General features: G+C 32.7%; 1 protein-coding gene and 1 long non-coding RNA gene across 5 annotated transcripts in view; one reads left to right on the top strand and one right to left on the bottom strand.

The window, feature by feature from the left end:
- The window catches only part of LOC148278663 (adipokinetic hormone/corazonin-related peptide receptor variant I-like), a 115,879-nt gene that overhangs the window by 68,026 nt on the left and 22,416 nt on the right, over positions 1-25,437 (bottom strand). The window lies entirely within an intron of this gene.
- LOC148278664 (uncharacterized) lies at positions 703-3,540 on the top strand. Its single transcript, XR_015823123.1, has 2 exons — positions 703-1,089; positions 1,618-3,540. It is a non-coding gene; the product is annotated as an uncharacterized LOC148278664 (long non-coding RNA).

The following is a 25,437-nucleotide window of genomic DNA, read 5'->3' as shown; positions in this document are numbered from 1 at the left end:
AATTATTATAAAAATAAAATGTGTTTCTTATTATATTTAATTATTAAATTTATTTGTAAAGATATTTACAAGTTAGTAGTCAGGTTATTATATTCTAAGCCCCTAACTTTTTATATATGTAGGTACCTTAAATTACAGGTCAATTCATAATTTTATCATTGATTTAACATTAAATAGAATTAAACCTAAGTTATTATAATAATTGACTTTTTTGTTAGTGTTAAACAGTAATAACTCCTAAAGTCAAATATTGTCATTTTATATTTTACTAATAAAGTACATTATATCCTAAAGTTTAATACATAATATCAGTTTTTTTAAAACAAAACTGTAATAATAAGTTTTGTGTTAAGTCGAAATTTAAAAATAATTTTTCTTTTTAATCAAAAACAGAACTAAGTCACTAATAGTATTTTTAAACTTAAATATCTTATAAAATATGCTTAACACTAGATATTTATAAATATAAATTGAAAGAATATTTTATTCACAATGCGTGAAACACCTTTACATCTCTGTAGAATGTCCATATTTAAAAATATTCTTCAAAACATAGTTGACGCCAAACTTGCAAAACTTTAACTGCAATTTCCTAACAATCATGATTTTTGAGTTATTTCAGTTTATTATTAAAGGAGCGATGTGTTGAAGATGTACTGTAAGAGAGGATTCTATTATACGAAAAACAAATGAATACCAGAAACTTAAAAGGGTGTAAGTGCCATAAATAACGAAAATGATTTTATTTAAGAAATGGATAGTATGTGCCAAGGCCAATGTCCTACAGAAGGGTATAAATGCCATTGTAGTACAAATAATATTTTATAAAAAATTCTAAAGATGGCGTTGGTTGTAAGTACCAACATCTGTTTTCCTTTAAAAGGTGTTAAGTGCCATCGCCAGTCATATGCTATTTGTATCAAAATGGTTGACAATGAACCGGTCTCTGTGAATAGTGGTGGCGTTAAAAGACGTAAAAAGGGGGAAAAAAGTGCCCAAGTGGCCCGAAAGAAGCTAAAAGATTCTGGACAAGAATATTTTACATCCAATAGAAAGTTGATTCCTGCAAAACGACCCCCAAATCAAGAGGTTTGTACATTGTTTTAAATCTTCACCGGTTGTCTCTACTAGATAAAATGTCACTCATCATGCGCTAGGGATGTGCCAACCTGTAATTTTCTGCCAACCATGACATAGTTTAAATGGAGTATTTGTATTGAATTCAATTTTTTAAATCTCCCGGTCAGAGGTATTTGGGTGAAACTTTATTTTTACTTGTTTTTAGGAGAGCAAAAAAAAGAATTTAAAAATATATTTTTTATTATAAATTCGTTTAAAGATAATTAAACCTTAATAATTATATTTTCATGGATATTTTCGTAAATATTATTATTAATGTGTAAATAACTATGTTAACGGCATATCAGAAAATAAGTTACGCCCTAATGATTGCAACCGGGAGAAATTACTATATCATTATTACACTCCACCACATTTAGTTCCTCTAGTTTAGTTTCTACTGAGTGATAGATATTGACCCTAAGTCCCTAAGATACGCCCACGGTTGCGTACCTATATTATCTATGTTGCTTTCATTCACTTCATTTTTTATTTTAGTGTATCTGCAAATGCAGCTATAACTGCAAAGAAATACCTTTCGAACAAAAGATGTCATTGTTCACGGAATTCTATGCGTTAAAAAACAATGAAAAGCAATCTTCTTTTCTGATGGGATTAATCCATTTGACAGAAATTAAAAGAAGAAGGCATGGAACCTATGAATCTCCTGCTCTAAGTAGGCGACAATGCACCGCATATTATATGCTTCCAGATGGCAAGGGAAATGTTGTCGGTGTGTGCAAAGCAACGTTCATGAACATTTTTTCCCTTTCTCCAAAAAAGATTCAAGTACTACTCGATAAAAAGAAACAAGGACATACAACCTACTTGGAATCAAGAGGAAACATCAATAAGAAAAAACGAAAATATTCAGACGAAGATGAGGATGAAATTAAACAACATGTAAATATGTTTCCCAGACTTGTAAGTCATTATGGTCGAGCGAGATCAGAGAAAGAATACTTAAGTCCAGATTTAAATATACATCGTTTGTTTAAAGCATTTAAGATATCTTTTCCGGAGTCAAAAGTCACATATAAGTTCTACTCTAAAATTTTTGGAAAGGAGTTTCCGAATTTAAAATTTGGCCAGAAACGAACTGATACATGTGCAACGTGCGACCTCTATGTTGCTAAAATAAATGCCGATCCATCTAATAAAACAATACTGAAGAATCAACTTGAATTACACCATCGAAAAGCATAAAAAGCAACAAAACAGATGTCACTTGATATAAAAAAATCACAGATGCCGAGTAGTAATATATGCACTGCCGCCATGGACTTGCAACAAGTTTTGCTGACACCAACTTTAACTCATGGGCCCATGTACTATTCGCGACAATTATCAAATTTCAATTTGGGTGTGCATATCGAAAATACCGGTGATGGGTATATGCTTATGTGGCATGAAGCTATTACAGGAAGAGGGGGAAATGCGATAGCATCCTGCATTTACAAAATGTTTTCTAATAATTTTATAAGAAAGGAGAATCTCATCATGTGGAGTGACAATTGTAGTGGACAAAATAAAAATAAAATGATGATATTTTTATGGGCATATCTTGTGTATAAAAAAGTTTTTACATCGATAGAGCATAAATTTTTAATGAGCGGGCATTCATTCCTTAGCTGCGACAGGGACTTTGCTTTAATCGAAAAAAGGAAACGAGTAACACATTCCATTGTTCCTGCAGATCTTGTTGATATGATGAAAAATACTCGTGACAAGCAGCCTTTTAATGTTATTTCAATGACATCACATGATTTCATGGATTTTAAATTGGCTGCCGAAACATTTTTGAATACTACCACAATGCAGATATCGAAGGCTCATCGCTTGAAATTCGTAAGTGATAATCCTTTCGTTGTCAAAATGAAAGAGACCCACAACTCTATGGAGCCCTGGAAAATTGTAAGATTATTGAAGAAGAACAAAAAGTTATCGGATTTAGATAATTATTTCTTACCCATGCTGAATTGCAAGAGCAAAATAACAGAAGATAAGAAAAAAGATCTCAAAAATCTAATACCTTACTTGCACACGGAAGAACATAAACAGTTTTATAATAGAATTTTAGATATACACGATGTTGGGTGCTAAATAGTAATTATACTGAATTATAAATACCATGGGAATTTTCATCGTCGTCACATCACTATTATAGATAGATGAAACAGTGGATGTACCTATTTCTTTATTCTCACTAAGGCACTAACACCTTTATTGCTTTAGAGAGCAGGGCACTTTGGCCCTTTTAAAAGAAACTAACAACGGTACATGAGACTTTCTTTTAAATTATTTGTTTTTTTGATTTTATACTTAGTTTAATATGTCTTTTTTATATATTTTTTACTAAACTACATTAAAATATGCTCTTTTGTTGATTTGGCATAAAAATAAAATAATGTTTTCTTTGAATTATTATGTGTATTTTTAATTTCCCGTCTGCTTTCCTTTTTTGTCCATGGCACATAGAGCCTTTTAAGTTTCTGGTATTCAAATGTTGATTTATAACAATGTACAGGGTCCAACTAAGGGGACTAATGAGGGTGAGTTTTTGAATTCTATGTGCGGTTTATTAAAATTCCATTGCAATTATTTTCTATCCTATTTTTTCTAAAATTTTTAATCTATCTAACTTTTCCTACATGTAAAATTTTTATGTTTTTTGATTCGTCAAAATTATGTTTTAACTCATTTAAATGTGATGCATAGTTCGATATATCGTTATTTAATCTACGTGAAAATAAATGTTTTTTCAATCTTTATTTAATTGCTTTCCCGTTTTATCCTATATAGTGTAACGTTGTAAAAAACAAGTTCAACGTACCCCGTTTTGAAAGCATTTTAGTACTGGATTATAATTCAATGTTGCCTGATTTAGCGCCATCTGACGGCTGCGGTAGTAACTCATCCATACAATATCCGTGCACTAGAAATAAATTCTTTTCCATTTGAAAACTCGGGACGAACAGTCCAACTGTCGTGCAAGGACTCAAAGAGAGGCGACCGCACATTTCAAAAATGTAGTCCTTTAAGAAAGGGAACGTTTAACGTAACGTAAGCCTATTTGTTTAAAATTTATAAGCAAAATTCTTGTAGAGAGAGATATCATATTCTAATGAAATTGTATTTTTTACAGGTTCCCTTTTTTCTACCTTTTTCTACCTTTTTTAAATCTTTTTCCATTTTTCCACCTTATTCTATTTTTATTTATTCCACCTTTTATCTATTTTGTCCGATGATAAAGATTTTACAATGTAGTATATTTACTCCATGATTTAAATGGATCACTAATTATTACGAAGTTTATTCGTAAATACCTGGAAAAGTCGGTGTCAGACTTTTAAGTTTTCTTCAAGATCATGAGACACAAATTAACAAATGCAATGAAGCAGACGATCATTAACTGAATTAAAATGTCGACAAACAATCTTCTGGGAAATCATCAACTGAGCCAACCATGAGTTAAAAATATATCAACCGAAGACGTCGCATATCGAGTTCCATCTGCGGATTTTATTTTGTAAAATCAACATTATTTCATATCATCTCGAGAAGAAAACAATCAAAAATCCATTTCACTTGTCATTATTATTGTTACGAATATTTATTTCTTAGATAAATTTATTGTCAACCACTTATTCATATCAGCTAGGCAAATTTCTGAATTTTTATATTGACTTATCTTGTTACATTTGTAGAGAATTGCTTCTTTTATTAAAATTTTGTATTTCACTAACGAGTTGTTTATTTCATAAAATCCAGATCTTTAAGTCATATTTATTCCATTTAACAACAGTAAGGTATTTTATATATAACGTTTTTGATTCCGTTCATAAAATTAAATTTATACGACATAATCTTATTCTTTGGAGAATTCTCATGTTCTTGCCGATTGAGCGAAACTGGTGAAGGGTAAGTTGTTTGTAGGTACTTTATTTGGTTATCTGCATTATTCTTCTAAATCTTAAAAATTTGCTTATTGGTTTTTGATAGCCTACCTCTATAATGTCGCCCAACTGGGACCAAATAATTTATTTCAACCTCTTATAAACACTGACCGTTACAATATGAACCAAGACAAGTACATGTAAATTCATATTTTCCGATTTTTTCAAATTTGTTTACCTGATTATTACTATTAATTAATGCATGGCCCAAAAATTTTTTATAATTTTTTATTTATTAAACGACAATATTTTGAGTTTGTCCAATTTTTTGTATACAATGACTGAATTCAACTCCCTAGGAAGCTGTTTATATTAACGTGTAACAATAGAGATAAAGAACACCTTAGAGTAGGTAATATAGAAGTCTAGGCATCTACAGGGCTTATGACCTTTTATTGGCTGGTTTAAGGGGCCACTTTACACATTGTGTAACATTCACTATTCTGCCTATATGTCAAGCGAGATTGCTATGACCATTTTCTTGTCTTGCAGTCCAGTCCAGATTACCTTGACTGATGTGTTAAGAGCGTCTTCTGTTGATTTTCGGGGTGTAAATCCGTATTGCTTCTGACTCAACTTACCTTTGCGATGAAAGTGCCAGTTAATCCGATTAATTATCAACTTCTTGAGTACTTTACCAAATGCCAAAACAAGTCCGATCTGCCTGTAAGACTTGATATCTTAAAGGTAAAATTTTTCCGGTTTGGGAATGACAATGACCCTCGCCATTTTTCAATGAGCTAAAAAGTGTCTCACTCTGAGACATGCATTATACATACCTAGTACAAGTGACCCTTCCACGTTGAAGAAGTGAAGGCAGATGTCCACGGTGAAATGGTCTTCAGCGGGCACATTTTCCGGATTGATATTTGATATTATATCCTCAATTTCCTCTACCGTAAATATCGGGTCACTTTCTGTGTATTGTCGTCCGGAAAGAACCTCTCCAATAGACGGCTATTGCTTTCTTTAGAGGAAGCTAAGTATTCGCTAAGCTAAGTAAGCGGCAGTGTATCAATTTATTATCTCTAAATTTAAATACTTAAATAATAATATGTTCTTTTAAATTAGATACATTTTATTAACTTGTATCTGTTTTTTTTTTTTTCTAACTTCATCTAGTTTCAAGTTTTTTTATACAAAAAAAATAAAGTTCTGTTATCTCCAGTGGAATAAATTTATGTATGTACTATACGTAAGATTACTTTTTATATTTATTTTATTTTCTTATTCTTATTACTTCATTTCAATTTTTTGTTACTTTTGCGTAAAATATATGTCTGTTCTTTATATATAAATATATTTTCAACATGTAAAAGCCTACAAGGCGTTTAAGTAAATAAAAATAAAAAAATATTTAAAAAAAATAAAAGTCGCTGCCATTTTTTAGCGTCGCTAATGGGGTGGTCTTTTTCCGGTTGACCAGCACTCTGTGAATTGCAGACCAGATGGTTTCTCTGTTTTGAGAGCCGCAGTAATTCTTCAAGGATTCAGTTTTTGCTTTTTCAATGACGATTTTGTAGAGTAATTTAGCTTCTAGGTACTCAAGTAGCGTCATAGATTCTCTACGGAGAGTCCTTGAGTTTTAAAGCTTGTGCTGAAATTTTAGGGCGTTTTTCTTGAATTTATCGAGTTCAGCTTTCCATCATAGACAGGTTTGCCTTTTGAAGAGTTTCTTGATTGGTATACTTGCTTTGCCCGATTCGTCTAAAATTTCAAAAAAAAAACTGATTTTCTTCTCCAAATCCAACGAGTTTCTTACTTCAGAGAAGGAAATCTGTAATAATTTACTTTTTTTTACTTTACGTTGAACTTTTTTCGTAAATTTCACTCCGTTGGCCTTTTTAATTTATTAGATGGCCATTTTTGTTTCCGTGGGGTTACATATTTTGGCTGAAATTTCGAAGTAAATTGTATTATGATCACTTAAATGGTTATTGTTAGACTCCACTCTCCATCTATCGATGGTGTCTATCAGACTTGAAGAGCAGAATGTCATGTCGATAACGCTTTTGAGGTGGAGGTGACCGCAAAATGCCTCGAAAGTCTCGGTGTGCAGATTTAGTTCAGATAAGATATTTGCAACTTTTTAGCCCCTTCAGTTCGTTCTTGCGCTTCCCCACTACACATTTTGGCGTTAGGATCACCTTCTATGAGAAAAGGAACATCTCCTAGGAGGCAAAGTTTATCCAGAGCAGGAACAACATCTTATGTTGGTTCCACGTACATGGATCCGATTTCCATGGGTCCAGCGTCAGTTTTAATTTGAACCAGTGTTATAATAGAGTCACTGTATTTGCTCAGCAGAATTCAATTTAAAATGGTTTTGCAGATTATAACCGCTGCTTTACAGACTGTTTAAGGCTCTTGAAGCAGCAGTACATCCGTTTCCCGTCTATTAGCCAGTATTTTTTCTTGTGCCGCTTTGCAGCGACCCAGTTTTTTCTGTATAACTTTAGTCACGCCGGCGATGTGTGATTGGATTCGAGTGGTGGTAGTCAAAATGGAACTAGCCATAATTCACGCACTCCATTGTTCTCATCATCATCATTGGATGTTGGAAGTTTAATGATAACCTTATTGTCCTTAGCCGGGATCATTGCGCTTACTCCGACTTTCAAGACGGATGTTCTAACATCCTGCCTCAATGAAACCATGATGTCAGAGCTCGTCTTAGATTTTTTCGAAGAGTTGACGATAACAGCATGAGAGAAACTTGATGCTGCCATGGAAGCGTAGCTTATTCGACCAGATGAGGGAAGAGTACTGGAAATTACGGTTTTTCGTATTACAGCGATTTTCTCTTTTAAGCGACAAGGAGTAAGGGACGTGTCTTCTGACTTACTTTCTTGAATTAATTGCTAGTTCAAGGTGAGTGAAAGGATCCTCTGGAAAGCAATTCCTGAAGTCAAAGGGGTTGGTGCCTTTGACCTTGAAGCTGTTTGAGACAGTGTTGAGGGAGTCGGCTCCTTTGTCCCGGTTGTCTTCAGCATTGCTTCTTTTACCTTGGTTTGGGTCTGGAAAGTCATTTTTTTCGGTGACTACGGCGTCTTGGATAGCTTAGGCTTTTTTTCTATTTAAGTATTTAGTTCTGGGCTGTTGTTTGATCTTATAACGACCAAGGCCGAAAACGAGGCGTCAAAATTGACGTCCAGAAGGGGTTTTTTGCAATCAATTGGGTTGGGTTATCGTGGCTTTTCTCTCCGGAGTTGACATTCTCAGCTGCCAATTTGCGATCGGGATTAGACCTGAAAGGACGTCGGCTTCTTTTTTCAACTGTAAGCTGGAAGCGGAGTGTCTAAACCCTTATTTGGAAATTTCAGATGAGGTAAAGCCACGCTCGACGGAAACCGTCTAATCACCTGCACTGATTTTATTCTTTTAAGTAAAAACAGGTCAAGCAGCCGAGGTGGTTGACCAGGAATACAACCTTTACGAAGAACGGTGAATCTTATCTAAACGAGAAATAGTCCCTGCAGGACTTGAGTGGGTACTCGACACCCGCGCGCCAATCCGTTATCAAACCTCGAAAATGGCAAAAAAAAATAAAATTTTACCGCCAACCGAAGTCAGCCGCAAAAACCAAGCCTTAGCCCGAGGAGGATATAGCCTAACAAACGCGAACTTAATATAACCGGATTTAATTCGACGACTTATCCCCGGCAACCCCGCCTGCACCCGGACAAACCTAGCACTGCCCCGGGAGCGAAGTGGCTTGAGAGGTCAGGGGGTATTTTCTTCGCTCACGTACCCTCCGCCTGCAACTGATACACCGAACACCCGCTAAGAGGAGGTGAGTCTTTTAATTGGCGTCGATGCACAGCCGGAAAAAAACTAGCTGGTCTTTAGGTCCACGGAGTGTCACCTAAGTGACGGAAGAGTGCTCAAAAGCCATGGGTAAGGGAATAAAAAGGCACAAAAGTAAAGGACACTCCTCAAGCACATGAAGAATCGACTGCACAGTTGAGAGAATGCCCCAAGAAACAACGCGGCTAAACTTCCTACCCTGTGAGACCCCCCGGGTGGCGTCTTACTCAACCGACGTAGATATAAAACCGAAAATACGTGATAACGTCCAAACCGTAAAAGATAAAAATTTGCTATAGTAGACTTAAATGTTCCTCTAGACGAGCCGCGTCAAATAGTGTTTATTGCACACTTTTATCCTTCACCACAAGGAGAGCGTTCACCAAAAAATGTCAATTTTCAGTTATTTACACAGTATTGTCAAAAATGTCACTTTTTTGAAATTATGAAAAAAGTTTTGAGTTTGTCTTATCAATCCACGCAGATATCACAGCGCGATGTCGCGTGACAAACGGATTTTTTCACAACCACGTGGCAAAGTGAAAAAACAGTATGTCTCGAAAACGATAGGTGGTAGCATACATCTATTGCAATTTTTTTCAAAGCTCTTCTGACGATGCACAAATCGAGCAAAGAATATTTATGAAAAACGCTACTATAAGGGCAGCGTTCTAAAAGACGGAACTTTTTAACACGAAAAAACACTTTTTTTTAAATTATGTCTATAAACACAGAATTCTTCGTATTGGCACGTGTAAAATGAACTATTTGATGTAGATTTAGAGGGTATGTCACAAGGTTCCTTACCACACGTTTTAAATTTTTCCATATTTTCAGAAAATAAAATAATATTAAACTAGAAAATCATATAACAAATAGTAAAAAGCAACCAAAGTTATTGTTACAATTTAAACTTTTTATACAAAAATTAAACACTGATTTGGTTTGAGTGTTAGGGCGTTTTCAAATGAATGATATTAAAACCAATTTACACTTGAAGTATAAATACAGAGTTTTACAAAATAAACGCCATATCGTTTCATTTTAACACTGAAAACGTAAATTTCACAATTCAACTCATTTCAGTGTGTTATTTAGAAACTGAAATAAAGATCAAAATAATAAAATAATGATTGATTTGGTTTATTTGGGAAGTATTTTTTTTTACCAACAACCATAAAAAACAAAATAAACTATGAAAACAATCACAAAAACTCACTAGTAAAAAAACGCACAATTCCTGGAGCTCAACAGTGAATAACCGGACAATTTCAGCTATCAAAACTAAAGTCATTTCCTCGCCTTCTTCGATATTAAATCAAATGCTTTAACGGTCAGTCGTTGCGACGCCACGTGAAATTATGATTATGATTGCGATTTTAAATAAATAAAAATGACTTTTTATAGATATATACAATCCTTTTACATGTATGAAAAATCGTAAATGTAGAATCAGTAAAATTATTTATAAAAATGTTCTAATTTACGAATTTCAACAAAAAATAAATATTTACATATTTTTGTGAAAGGAATATATGGAAAATTGATTTATGTCGGGAATTAAATAAGTTTACTTTTGCGTGAAATCATTTTAAACTGATTTTTTGTAAAATTTTATGTCTACTAACATATTTTAGTACCTATTTAAATATATACATTTAGGTATTTACCTCCTATATATTTTTTTCATACATAATAGCACAAATAAAGAGATAACAAAATATATATTTCAAATTATATTATTGTGTTATTATTATTATACTTATTTTTTCTAAGCCGTCAACATGATAAGATCAAATAAAGATACCAAACAAATAGGTAGGTATAAAGTACAAACGTATCCACATAAAAAAATACGTGTATAATTATTACGTACGCACGTATGTAGATAACGAAACAAATAAATACCAAACTTTAAATAAGCGAATAAAAGTCCACACTCTCAAAATAATAAATGTATTTAAAAAGTAGTTCTCAGTGTATGAATAATGCATTGAATAATCAACTTCAAGTTTTTTATTTCTGAATTTATTCAATTTTAATTTTTTTTGGATTTTGATTCATTCATTTGATTTTAATTTATTTTATGTTGTTTTATGAAATTTGTTTTATTTTGTATTTTTTTTTTCTTTTTAACGTGATTAATTCATTTGTTTTTTTTAAAGGGTAATTGAACAAATACAAATAAGTAGTAGGAAAGTGTTTAAAAAACATACAACTGGCAGATATTCGTATAAAATTCCACATGCATATCATTGAAAACAAGATTACACAAAATAGATAGATTTTTTTTGTATACTTCTTGAATAAAATAAGTTAACTGCACTTATACCTCTGAGTCTAGGACCTAAACTATTGAAGTAGGACTTATTATAAAAAGATTTTTCTCAAAAATTAGGAATCCTTTCCTTTCCATGATCCTCAATGAAATATGTCGACATTCCAATTTCGGCAGAATGCTATTTTGACTGTTTCCTGCTAGTAAATGATTTTAAAACTTAATATGGAAAAAAAACTTTCGTTTAGTCATTCAAATAGTTATGAGTAAAATATTGAGTTCGAAAAATTATTAAATATTTAATTAAGATTTCAGAGAAAAATAAGTTTACTTTGTAATAAGAGCTATTTGAAAGCCTAATTTCTAACATTTTTTGCTAAGTGCGAATGTCATGTTTTATACTTTATACAACTAATAGATTATTTATTTATGCTAATAACCTTTTAAAATAATATATCCAATTCGGCGCCTGCAGTGAACAGGCACCATGGTGCGATTGGTTAAACGGCCAAATGTAAAACTGACGTCGCGGGTGCGGGCTCGGTTCCAGCCAGACGCTAGACAAAATCCAACAAATATTTTTTAATTGGTCTGGGGGTTGTGGTGAATTGTTCGTAACTTCTTTCCTTTCCATATTCTTTCTCTTATACTTAATAAAGAGCCTCTAAAACAAAGGGTTAGCGGGTTATTCCTTAAAAAATTATTCGATTCGAGGAACAAAATAATTCGGTTCGAAGTTTTACATTTTCAAGTAAAATAATAGTTAAGTTTTCCTGTCAGAATGGTTAGGAACTACTCGTACTAGCGTACTAAATGATATTTCCAAGGGTATTACTTTTTATGAAAAAAACAAATACGCAAACTGCGTGTAGGTGTAATTCTTTTACCGTAATCATGATTATGCTTTCCGCGTGTTTAATCACGAATTTAAATTTTCTAGGAAAAATGATTTATTTTTCCACAATCTTGATTATCTCAGAGCTCACCATTAATCCTGAAATATTTATTCAACGCGCTAAGAAAAACATGTTTGTTTTTTTTTCATTTACATAGTTAATTGTGGGAACCGGATATTAGAATGACGAGAGTAAGTATTGTCTTTGATCGCGGTACCCGATGCACCTTTGTAAGGTCACGCAACACGCCCCTAGCCCTTCACTGTTTTTACTGGAATTTCTACTTACTGCTTGTTAGCGTTTCTATAATTTTGTATTGTATTATGAATTTATCGCATTTTTCGTACAGAAATAAACTTTTATCGTAAATAACATTTTTTTTTATTTTCTTTCAGGTAAAAATGTAAATTATGGCCAATAAACTTAAGGTTTATAATATTTCATGTCATTTTTTAAACTGTTTACATTTTCCAAAACTAGCATAGCATCATTTAAGGTGAGACCCTTATGTAATGTACATTGTATTTGGCGAATTTTTTGCTACACAAAAAACCGAAATACTAAAGAAAACATTTACCGTCAAAATCATAAGTAATATGAAACAAATATAAATAGTAACGGACGATATAATCAAATACCCTTTTAGAAATAAATTCATAGACAATTGGGCGAGAAAATAAGGAAATAAAAAAGGGAAAGGGGTTGTAGAAAGAGCAATAAATAAACGCCAGGTAAGAGTTAGGGGGAGAAAGGGATGGAAGTAGGGATGACTGAAAAATGGTTAAAGTTTTAAAGGATAGTGACATTTTAGACGTTTCTTTATATATAGTGATATACAGACGAGTATATGTAGAGAATGTACGTCTTTCGCATTTTGTGGAAAATCGTTCTATGGTCGAGCAGCCTGAACAATGAAATAGTTTGTGAAAGTAAAATGTAGAACAGACACACTTGTTACTCAATTGATGTATTCTACAAACGGCCTGAGCCAACAACAGTTACTCGTACGTGAAGAAACATGTTTACAAGAAACTGATAAAAAAGAACATAAAACTATGTAGCAAAGACAAATATGTGCAATAAAATATGATGGATATTATATCAATAAACACATAGAGCTTAACCATGCCCAACATGCCCAATATGCCCATCCATCTTCACCCCACTCTGTTTTAGTGGCAAAGGGATTTACGAAAAACTGGAATATTTATGTATTTCGAAGAATTCCAAGTTGTGTTACAAATTGATTAATCTACACATTTTGGACATTGGGGGCATTTATTGAAATTTTTTTTCAAAAGTGTTTTGTTTCATGTGAGGTATTTTAAATTCTGGTAAAACGTATTTAAAATTTTATTTTGACATTAATTTGATACAAATTAATAATATGTATTAAATTTTCAAGAGCACAAAACTTCTTGTTACAGTAAAAATTATGATTTTTATATTCGTCATGCATGCAAGACTAGATGAACATATTTTTGGGTAATTAAAATTTTGTGTTTCTTATAAAATAAATAAAAAAACTTTGTTTTTTAGAACTATTTTTTTCCACTGACCGGTTTCAAAGCAAACAAGCTTCTTCGTCAAGGTTTGGGTAACTATTGAATTCTTTCCATTTTTTTTTTATGTTTACTAAATACTACACGTGGAGCCAATAGATTAAGTCTTTTTTCCCCTTAAAGGGTGGTATTTTGAAATGAATATTGTTGAAGTTCGACAGGAGTTGACTAATAAAATATTGTTTTTTTTGGTTATTAATGATTTTTTTCTTATTAAAAATCGCTTTTTTATTTTCTAAGATTTCGAAATTGTCTAATTTCAATATTTTATTTCCGACATGAAGTACTTTTTATCCAGTGTCTTAATTGAAGTTATGATTATTTTCTATCAAATGGTTTGCGAATTCAGAAAAAATATTATTATTTAAGCAGTTTAAGCACAGTTTTTATACTAAATTACACACTTTAAAATTCGTTTCAACTCATTGATTAACTGATGGATATGGAAATTCCAAATAATACGAAACTAATCTCATTTGACGTAATTAACCTTTTCACTAATATTCTAATTACAGATACGAAAACATAATCTCTCAATTATTTAACAGCTCAGATTTGGACAAAAAAATGATATCTGATTTATGCAGATTCTTGACGAAAAAGCTTGTTTGTTTTGCAACCGGTCGGTGGAAAAAAAATGTGGTTAAAAACAAAGTTGTTTTATTTATTCTGTTATAATGAACAACCATAAAGTTAGTTCTTCAAATATGAAATTTATTTGTGCTTTTTATTTAACAGAAACATTAAATTTTATTTGATGTATTAGTATGCATGGGACGTGATTCCTTTAAATATACAAAATTATAACGTGTGTAAAAATAAACACTTAAAATAATATGCGGTAGATAAACGAAAAAAAATATCATAAAAAGTTTACATGTATCTTTTATACACAGTAGTTTCATACAATAATCGCGCTTACATGTTGTGTAAAAAATAAATCATAACAGAGCATATAAAAATGAAAAAGTTGGAAAAAAGCTGAAAAAATTATCGTAATTTACTTTGAATTGCTCACGTCACTTTCATTGATACGTGTTTTCCTTTGTTACAATAAGAAATCTGAAAGCGTTGCCAAATAAAGTGAGAGAAATTATCGACTCCGTATGGAAGGGAAATAACGAGATACTTTTAATTTTCTTGAACTCGCTCTTGTAGGATACTCAAAACTATGAATTTCTATAAATTTACTGCAAACTTTGAGTACAATAATTAATGCAATTTGACGGACTTATTGCAGAAAGCAATATTTTTTATTTTATTGTGTTGAATGTTAACTGAAAAAATGTATTAACGTAAATTAAAGGTTTTTCATCGCACTGAAACCGAACTAAAACGCGCTTTTATTGAAATGTCAAAACATCAATTTATGTCTAAATACACTTCATTTTTTTATTAAAATGCCCGAGCAATGGAGATCAGAGAGTAGTTGAGCGGGAAAATCCTGAATAGTTAGATTTTAATTGAACTTGCTAATAATCTACACATGTTGCGATACAGTGACAAAATCTGTCAAGATTGATTATTTTTAGCAAATAATTTAACAATAATTGTACTTTTATATTATTTTTATCAATACCAATTTTGCTGTTAAGGAAAAATATTAGATTTTTATGAAATAACTCTGATGTTTCAAAACTTTATACAGGTAAATAATTGCTATATAGATATGACGTAATTTCGAATAAATTATTTTCATATCCGAGTTTTTTGTATTATGAAATCGAAATCAATTTACTTTTGCATGCGTTTGAGACAATTTTAAAAGCACTTTTTCCAGTCCGATTGAGGTACCTTCAAAACATGTGATTTGAACCTATGTACCGCTTCTTCAGGCGTTAAAAAACGTTGACCTCGCAGTTTATTTTTGATATGCGGGAATAAGAAAAAATCGTTGGGTGCCAAATCAAAACTGTACTCGATTCAAAACCTAATTCGATGTTTTGAAAAATTCATCAGCTCAAAAATTCACTTGTTTGAGCTGATGTGTGATAGTTTGCATTGTCGTGGTGGAGAATGATTTGTCATCTGCAATATTTTTCAAAATACTTCTGGCAAACAAATGGTGGTGTGCCATTTAAAATGAACCATTCTACATTGTTCTAATAAAATGGTAGAGATATGTCCAGTTATTCCGAAAAAATAAGGGGATCATCGGAAAAAAGCAGTCAGACAGGGATGCTCGCTGTCTCCAGTACTATTTTATGGATATATACAGTGCGCAATCGATGAAATCAGGGAAAAAATGGGTCATATAGAGGGTGTTAAAATACATAGAGAAAAGATAGACATGATAAGGTTTGCCGATGACATCGCCCTGATTTCTAAATGTGAAGAAGAACTCACTGAGGCTCTGACATCCATGGAGAATGTATTAAATAACAAATTAAATATGAAAATAAACAGGAGCAAAACCAAAGTAATGACGGTGGCCCGTAATGACAAACGAATGAATGTAGTAATGTCAGGAACAACTCTGAAAAACGCAAAAGAGTTTGTGTACCTTGGAAGCAAGATCACCTGGGGGATGGAAAAAACAAAAAGAGAAGTTGACTGCCGCATACACCAAGCAAGGCTTGCGTTTAACAAAAAATCAAAGATTTTTGAGTCAAATAATATAAATCTAAAACTCCGCAAGCAACTTGCCAAGACATATGTACGGAGCATATTGATGTTCGGTTGTGAGACATGGTGCCTTACCAAAAAAGTAAAAAAAAGACTAAAGACCTTCGAGATGTGGTGCTACAGAAAAATATTAGAAATTTGCTGGAGAGACCACATCACTAATGACGAGGTTCTCAACAGAATCGAAGAAGGTAGACACCTAATCAAAACCCTCTCAGAGAGGTGAGCCCGATAGATTGGCCACATTATGCGCCACGAGGGTCTCTTGCACAACATCATAGAGGGAATGGCTGAGGGGACAAATTATAAAGGGCGCCCCCGACAGGAATATTTGGAGCAAGTGTGCGAAGATTTAAACTGCGCCTTATATGTCGATCTGAAGAGGGCTACAGAAAATAGAGACCAATGGAGGACTTTGCTGCAAACCAATCCCCAGGATTGAGACTGCGAAGAAGAAGGCGACCATTTGCTTTGAAGTGCTTCGCGAAAAACTTTTGTTGGATTTGGCTAGTCTTAAAAGGCCCATACAGTCGATTGTTGTTTAGTTTCGGATTCATATGCATAAATCCATGATTCATTGCCTGTCACAATCTTATAGACGTTTTTTGAAGCACCGCGATTGAATTTTTTTAACATTTGTTTGCACCAATCGACACGAACCTTTTTTTTAACGATGGTCAAATTATGCGGTATCCAACGCAAACAAATCTTTTCGACGACCAATGTTCATGCAATATTGAATATATGCAAGTAAAACTAATATCTAAGCATGTTTCAATCTCACGGTATGTCACATGACGATCTTGCAATATCAGTTCACGCGAAGCGTCAATTATTTCTGGCACAACAGCTGATTTTGGACGGCCTTCACGAAATTCATCATGTTACGAAGTGCGACTAAGATTGTATTCATAAAACCAGCAAAACACAGTGACTCGAGATAATGTTTTATCATCAAAAGTCGCAGCGAGTTGATCGGCACACTGTTTTTGGTTTAATCCACGTCGAAAGTCATAGAATATCACCGCACGAAAATGTTAACGATTTAGTTCCATTTTTTTAACGAAATTAATTTTGCAAGTAACTGTAAACAACACAAGTACAAAAAACACCACAAGGGGACAATTCCACTAGTACAGATTTATTTTATCTTTAAACAGTTCCCTTTAAAATTATTTACTGCTCGACGTATCGTTATAAGTAGATAAAATTATTAAACCTTTTGGGTACGGAGTTAACCTCTGACTTTTGTGTTAAAAAAAATATTCACGATATTTGGTATCTATCACACTAACTTCCAGGAGCAAACCGTGTCTAGAAGCGATTATGCGCAGCTTATCATTATATTTGACTATCTATAATAATGTTTGACGGTAACTTTATTTACAGAAAAACAAACAAATGATTACTATTTCTTATAAATCTGTTTTTTTTCTCCAAATATAAATATAAATATAGCGCGCCCAGCGCCAGCAAGAGCCAATGAACTAGCCAATTACTACAACTTATTTATTCATACAAATAAGTGTCCTTAATTTTAAACATGTTAAACCCAGTGGCAGGATTTTTCTCCTAGAGTAAAATTTCAGATAACACAAATTCTTTGAAGATTCTCGATTTGAAAAACAGTTTTTCAAAGTTTATTACTTATAGACAATTTTTCTTTGAGATGACACTTTTGACATATGACTCATGTGGCGCTCGACGCGGCCGTTATTGGCATTATTCGTTTCTAGAACAAATAAACAAATCGGCTAGTTGACATTTCAATAGTTGTGAGAATACCTAATACTGACTGAATTAATTGTGATATTTTTTTTAAACTTTGAAATAAGTTATGTGTTAAATAAATGGATATAATGGCCACACAATATAATTTTATAGCACAAAGTTACGCCGTTTGAGTTGATTTCATAGATGAGAGTTTTTTCACACAAAACCACAGAAAAAATAGCAATTTATAGTAGGTATCTTACATTATATTATGTACCTACTATGTAAATACAAATGAATGATATTTTTTTATACCTTACCTGTAAATAAAATCACCGTTCACAACTGCTAACTTCTCATTTGTAGGATGAACCAAATAAATTGAAATGTATTCAACTTATATCTATAACTATGTATTCATCATAACAATAGAGTCAATAAACTTTGATATTAAAAGTCGGTCTTGTCATTTGTAATGTAAGACGAAGTCTTGATATTTTTTTTTGATAAAATAACACACGAAGACAACGAAATCCAAAACCCATTGCAACCAACCTAAGATTCATAGAGTACTTACTTACTTCCGTCGATCTGACTGCAGTCAAGGACGACAAGGTGTCATATGGAGGTAGATAACACAATTTAGTTGTCCCGTAATAAAAATACTCAATAATATATATCTACAGATAACAGTAGATACACACGACATGCTGTGCTCAAATTCTCACAGTGGCAATGTCTCCGCCCTTTCAAATAACTGCGAATAATATGTTTCTCTAGTATGTAGAGATGCAAGGCGCGAAAATTATCGCGGTATTTTACGGCAATTTTACCAGATTTCGGTAAAATACGGTTTTTTTCGGTGAGAAACGAATTTGACGTACTAATTTTTGTTTTTCAAAGATATTACAAATACAAGTAGCTTTGTTTTAGGACATTTATATGACTGCAAAAACCAGGTTAAGATCTGTCGGGTGGTTGTCGAGATTTATTATAAGTATGGAACGTTCAAGGTCATTCGGTATGTATTTTTTCACTTTTTTTAATATTTATTTTTATTATATTTTGAAACTAAACAGGATTGGTGGACATAGGGTCCTTAGTAAAACCGAATGACTTTGAACGTCCCATACGTTCAAAGTCATTCGGTAAGTACTTTTTTCACTTTTTTTTTATAGAAAAGGTTATTATTATTTATTTTTTTATTACTTATATATTATTTACATACAATATTACATTTTAGTTATTTTTAAAACATTTAATTTTTTAAATTTTTTTTTACAGGACTCACCAAGCCAATGAATACGGCTTGTCGGTAAAGATCCTTTACAATTAATCATATGATAGTCCTACATAGTTGTATAATAATAATTACAACTAACTTAAATATTATGTTTTGAAACTTAACAGGATCGGTGGATGTAACCTATTCCTAAACTATGATTATTCAAAATATAATAGTCTAAAATTCATAAAAATGTTATTATCTGATACAAGACTATAGCAACTCAAAATATCATATTCTTGAAATACCCCACAATATGATTTAACAAAATTCAAGACTGTATTTTGTGCTATTAAATTGAGAATAGTTCATTTAGACTTGTGATAGTTTTTGACCGGGTAGTTTATCATATTTTAAATACTTCTACATTATTAACTAAAAATCTCATTTTTTTGACTTGCCATAGTTTAGGTGCGGTTTGTAAATTTCAATACTTTTATCAGAATGGATGTAAAATTACGTAATTTGACCAAAAGGCGCAGTAAAATATCCGTAATGAAAGTAATTTTACCGTGGAACATGGAGACTTTTTACTGAGTTTATCTTACCTCGACGCACAGATTTAGCTTTATTCGTACAAATATGTTGGTTGAATTGTAAAAACGGTTTACTGGCATCATTTTTATAAATCGCGAACATTTTTTAGTTTTACCTACTTTTTTAAAAGGTTTTTAGCTTATTTACAAGTATACAAGGGGGAACCCAAAAAAAAACGGGAACTTTGTCACAACTTCTTTATTTTTTAATATTTTTAGACCAAATTTTGATCACCTTCAAGGCATTCTCCTTTTACCACATCGCATCTCTGCAAACAATCCTTACATTGTACAAAACATTTTTTTATTCACTTATCGGGATTATCGATTATAATATCGATTTTAGGCCTTCCACTTTTTGTTTTACCTCCTCCGCAGTGGCAAAACACTTTCCTCTCATGTCCTTTCTGAGTCTGGGGAACAATAAGAAATCACAAGGGGGTAGATCTGGTGAGGAAGAGGGGTGAACAATTGCTGTCATGCCGTTTTTGGTTAAAAACAGCTTTACGGAGAGAGCGGTGTGGGCCGGCGCGTTGTCATGTTGGAAAAACCAGTCGCTGTATGACAAAGATCTGCTCTTTTCATCCGGATACTCTAAGTTCTTGACATTCTTGACGTTGAGGAGCGTCCCTAACAGAGTTGGTCTTCAATTGACATTTCTATATTTTAAAGATGTGAAAACCACTCATAGACTCTGGTTTTACTTAAGACAATATCCCCATGAGCAGTCTTAATCATTACAATAGTTTTCGCGGCCAATTTCTCCAACAGGAAACAAAATTTAACAGCCGCGCGTTGTTCTCGACAGTCGAACGTAGTTATGCAGAAAGCAGCCAGTCCACAGTTTTAAAAAAAATGAGATACTGGTGTTATCGAGTGCAGTAAGGTCAATTTTGTGTTCTGCTTAAAACAATCAGACCGCCAATGTACAAATAACATTATGTACAAAAAGTTAAATAAAAAATAAAACAAAAACTAGAAAAATCTTACGATACTTGAAATTTCACTAGCGCTGTTCAAATACATAATAAGATTTTTGTTTGTTATATAAACAAAACTAATGTATTCATTGTTTATCAATTGTCAAAGTCACAAACATTCCAACTGTTGTGTAGATTTGATTATTCACTCTTCTCAAAAAAGTGCTATTATCTTATTTTTACATTTCTATGGCTGGCTGCTTTCTGCATAACTACGTTCAATTGGCCATCACGTTTTTGGCGAAATGGAAAAATTGTTTCACTAAAAAAAAAACAGAAACGAATTGATACATTCACAGTAACAGAACTTGGCACGCTAACTCAAAAGACGAGTTTTACCGGATTATAAAATAGGTATTTTCCTAAACCGAATCCCTCTCTTTCACAGAACGATTCCCGTTACTTTTGGGTCCCCGTATTTCAAGATTTTTATGGCATTTTGTGTCATTATAATTATTATAATGGATAATTTATATTGCGCCATTTTCGTAATAAAATACCTCAAGGGAGCTTTACATATTGATTTTATTGTTAAATTGATTTAATTGAAGCTTTTAAATTTGTTATTTAATTAAAACAATTTATTTTGTTGTCATATGCAACGAATTTATTTAAATGATTTAGAGAACAAGTGTTTCCGAAAGATCACTTCACTTTCACAGCTTCGCACCTCTCTCACATGCCATAGGGCCTGCGACCGCAAATGCGCGTTTCTAAATTTAGTGCGCTGTTTGCGTAGAGGTATAATAACTTTTCCTCTCGCCGTAGACGTAGCTGATCTAAGCGTGAGACGCCTGTCAGCTAGTTCATCTGGAATGCATAGTTCCTTTAGATATTCCGGAGCAGAGTTGTGCAGTGACTTATACATAAGCCAACAGAGTTTGTATTCGACCCTCTGTTGAAAACGTAGCCACTGTAGTTCCCGAAGTAGTGGAGCGAAATAACTGAACTTAGAGATTCCGAAAATAAGTCTCGCTACGGCATTCAATACAGATTGTAGGCGAGTCACTTTGTTCATTGGTAGACCTGCATATATACCATTACAATAATCGACTCCAGACACTATAAACGCATTTATTAATTGACGGGCAGCATCAACCGGAAATTTTTGGGTATGCATTTAATTTGTCTCAGCTGGTAGAAGTATGAACTTATCGTTTTATTAACTTGAGCGTCAAGAGAAAGGTCAGAATTCAGTAAAACTCCCAGTTGTTTAACGGTGGGTAAAGCGGTACTCCCTACATTGGGTAAGGCCGTATCCTGGATCAAATTCTGTCGTCTGGCTGAAGCCACCCAAAGTTGTTCAGTTTTTGATGGGTGTAATGTTAGTCTGTTTTCAGGCATCCAGTTTCCTATTTTCTCGGTGCATCCATCAATTAAATTAAATTGATCCCTTTTATTGTGACAACCGACTAGTTTCAAAGAAATATATTTATATTATATTTGTTACCTTTTTGACCATGTGCATACGGCTGCTGGTTATATTAATTAGTTTTAAAAAGTGTCGATTTGTTCCCTTTCATATGGCCATCCTTATCGAATGAAAGTGATAGAGGATATAATGAAGCGAATAGCGAGCTGAAATTTTTGATCTATGATCTATTTCATCGTGAGTTTTTTAATAATTCGAGTGCATTTTAAAAATAAAACTCCAACGGTGGTTTTCAAAAAAAATAGTTTTTTTTCTCGCAGTCGCGTATTCTAATAAAAAAAAACTAAAATTTACAAATATACAGGTGGTAGGTATTACAAATAGAACATTTAAATGTAAAAATAATTTAATATTACATAATGCTACTTTAGGTTAGCCTGCTTAACAAGGCATCAAGTTCTCGACGTCTTAGACCTACGCTGCTAATGAAGTTGGTAGTTCATTTTACAACTACGAGATGCGAGCCTAACTTGTGAAGATGCACAGAAGCTGGCATCCGACCGAAATGCCTAGAGGATCTTTGTGAACACCATATGCTCCCACTAGGTAGCGGACATGGAATGATGATTATGATAATAATGATGATGATGACTTTTGGTAGGTCAACTATCAAATAATTAGTTAAAAACTAGTGCTAATAGCGCTTTACCGCTATTTTGATAAAATGTATTTGATGTTCAAACGTGTATCTTGGAAAGTATTGATCCTACGAAAAAAAAAAAAAGAATATTTTTAAGTAAATTTTATTTTCTCAGACTTTTGTATATTTTTTTCTATAAAACCTTGAGGGACGTAATTATACACAAAAAACTGATTTTAAGCACCCTTTTTTCAAAATCGCGGCATGAGCGGTGGCCGTTCAAGGTCACAAACTTAAGGTTTTACTAAGGACCCTATGTCCACCAATCCTGTTTAGTTTCAAAACATAATAAAAATAAATAATAAAAAAAGTAAAAAAAATACATACCGAATGACCTTGAACGTTCCATACTTATGATAAATCTCAACAACCACCCGATGGATCTAAACCTGGTTTTCACAGTCATGTAAAGTGTCCTCAAACTAATCTACTTGTATTTGTAATATCTTCGAAAAATAAAAATTAGTGCGTCAAATTCGTTTGTTACCGAAAAATACCGTAAATTACGGTATTTTACCGCGCCTTTTGGTAAAATTACATAATTTTTCATCCATACTAGTATGTAAGAACACATCTCATTCAAGCAAGTATTTCACATAAAAAAAGAAAAATTCTCTCGTCACTTTTAAATGACAGAATTTATGTAGCAGAGAGTGCTTATTTAAAAATAAAGTTAACGTTGTTTAGTTACTACCTTTTTTTACTTGGCAAATTTTTTATTTTTTTTTAATTGAGAATTTAGATTTAAATACTTAAAAGCGTCGAGCTTTCCTGGGTCAAATTACTAAGAAAGCAAGAAGCCCGAAATTAGTAAGTGAAACCAAATACTGGAAGATGCCTATTCTCCTCTACAGGTGCGAATTGTAGCACCCCATTAGGGCCCAGACGGCAAAATTCTGAGTTTGAGATTAGATGTCTTAGAAAAATCTAAGGTGTGAGGTGTTTTGCCTTTCTAAGGAGTGAAATAATAAAAGAACGGATGTAACAAACTCCAGTAACAACTGACACTAAGCGGAGGCGATACGGTTGGCTCGGTCATGTACTGCGGATGCCTTCTGAAGGCCTTAACCGCGCTTGCTTACTTTACAAGGTATCAGATCCTCGACGTTCTAAACGTCCACTGCCGACTGGTTATCGGCAGTTAGTGTCAGAACTACGGGACGCAAACCTAACTTGCTAGGAATTACATGAGCTGGCAACTGACATAGATGCTTGGAGGATCTTTGCGGACACCATGTGCTTCATGTGCACCAAGTTCGGAGAATGATGATGATGATGAATACTGAAAAAAATCATGCGAAAAAACGGACCTTCTACATTATTTGTGTAAAATATCAGATGGACCCCACATCCCGCATTTTAGAAAAAAAGTATCATTGATTAAGTGTAAAGGTAGAATATAGTTTGACACAACTTAAAATAAATATTATAAAACTTACATCACGACTGAACAAGTTTAATTAGCCACCACCAATGGTACTTGACATTATTTCTCATTTATTATTCCCAATTGTTTCGTTATCAGTAAGTTAGTACCGACGCGGCGTGATTCGGTTATCATCGTTTAAATAATAGTAAATGCCAGGTACTGACATAAAATAATCTGGGTTATTTAATGAGATTTTTTCTTTCCATTTAATTTAAACGCTCTAGTGGACTTGAAAATTATAAAAAATGTACAGAAATGATAATTATAAACTATAAGGTACATAGTGATAGCTAGTATAAAATTAATGAATTCAAGAATACAAATTCAATGGAAAGAAATTGAAATAAACAATACCATAAATACAATACGAAATGTTTTTATGTTTTTTTTTTTGTATTCTTTATATCCCTTTTTAATTACTATTAAAAAAAAGTATCTTATAATCTTTTACAGAATATTTTTTTTCACTTTCTTATATTACACAAAAATATTACACCTCTCTATTTATTTTAGGAGCAAAAAATTATGAACATTTCTTGTATACCCACAAACAGGCTATGCCTTAGTGGAATTTTTTGTTTACCATTTTAACTGAAAAATAGGGACCCGAAAACAAAATAGCCAAATGACCTGATAAATTATTATACCATTAATAAAAGTATTTCTTCAAATTTGTATATTATAAACAGCAAAATAAATAAATTAATTAAATAATTTAATTCACGAATTTATCCTAATTTGACTGAAAAATATAACAATCGCCCTAAGATGTAACTTTTTCGAAATTTTGAGGTCATCAGCAAATAGGAGTATATCAACTCCTTCGAATTCCGATGCAATGTCATTTATAAATAATAAAAATAAAATTGGTCCCAAACTGGATCCTTATGGTACACCACTTATTGTTTCAACCTGAAGAGAAATACAATTATCGATTTTTACGGAAATTCTTTTTTCTCTGAGATAACTCTCGAACCAGTCAAAGATGCTACATGTGACTCCCAAAGCATTTAATTAATGAAGAAGTATTTTATGACATACTTTATCGAATGCTTTGCTGAAGTCCGTATAAACAGTAATCGTTTGACAACGCTTGTACATAGCTTTTACAATATTATGTTGATGCAGCAATAAATTTGTTAGGGTTGACCTGCCAGAATGTTATCCATTTTGAAAGAC

The sequence above is a fragment of the Micrasema longulum genome, unplaced genomic scaffold (assembly GCF_059751315.1).
Source record: "Micrasema longulum isolate JH-2025_06_02 unplaced genomic scaffold, ASM5975131v1 h1tg000848l, whole genome shotgun sequence".
NCBI classification, from domain to species: domain Eukaryota; kingdom Metazoa; phylum Arthropoda; class Insecta; order Trichoptera; family Brachycentridae; genus Micrasema; species Micrasema longulum.
This window is presented reverse-complemented; position numbering and strand designations above follow the sequence as displayed.